This window comes from Penaeus monodon, chromosome 32, assembly GCF_015228065.2.
Source record: "Penaeus monodon isolate SGIC_2016 chromosome 32, NSTDA_Pmon_1, whole genome shotgun sequence".
Lineage (NCBI taxonomy): Eukaryota > Metazoa > Arthropoda > Malacostraca > Decapoda > Penaeidae > Penaeus > Penaeus monodon.
Window position 1 is genome coordinate 6,589,579 of NC_051417.1, and position 584 is coordinate 6,590,162.

At 32.9% G+C, this 584-nt stretch overlaps 1 protein-coding gene across 2 annotated transcripts in view; it reads right to left on the reverse strand.

The window, feature by feature from the left end:
• Window positions 1-94: 94 nt before the first annotated feature.
• Window positions 95-584, reverse strand: part of LOC119593395 (BSD domain-containing protein 1-like) — a gene marked incomplete at its 5' end in the record, with an annotated part of 23,257 nt that continues 22,767 nt past the window's right edge. For both annotated transcript variants that reach the window (XM_037942325.1, XM_037942324.1), the window contains 1 exon segment: window positions 95-584.

The window sequence follows — 584 nt, forward strand, 5'->3', positions numbered from 1 at the left end:
CCCTTTTCTTTTTAGGATATAATATATGGATATACATTTATTTAAAATCATATTAATTTTGTATAAACTCAATACATAGGATCACAGACGAAGCATTATTCTCATCTTTTATTTCAAACCTGAAAGGATCACAGACATATATATATATATAAAAAACACTGTCTCCTCTTTTTCAGGCCAACTTTTAACACCCCACAAAATGATCTTGCTTTCCAAGTTCTTACACTGCAAGACAATTCCTGTCTTTAGACTGCTTATAGTATAGACATAAAAATCTAAATGTGAAAATCTGGTACTCGTTTACTTCATGCATTATAGTAAGACCTCATTCATGTTCCTTCCCAACCAAGAGGGTTTCCTGGAGGTAAACTCCACTATCCTTTTCCATCCCCATGGAAAAGTAAAAATCCCATTCATAAGCCTTGGCTTTTACACGATGCCTTCAAAACATGATTGTTTATAACAATATCTTCAGTGATTAGTATTACTTCTACTATTGTCTTCACAGCAAACCCCCTTTGGTGAGCAGCCAAATAGAGAAAATAAAAAAATTATATTATGCATTCCATAACAACTCCACAAGA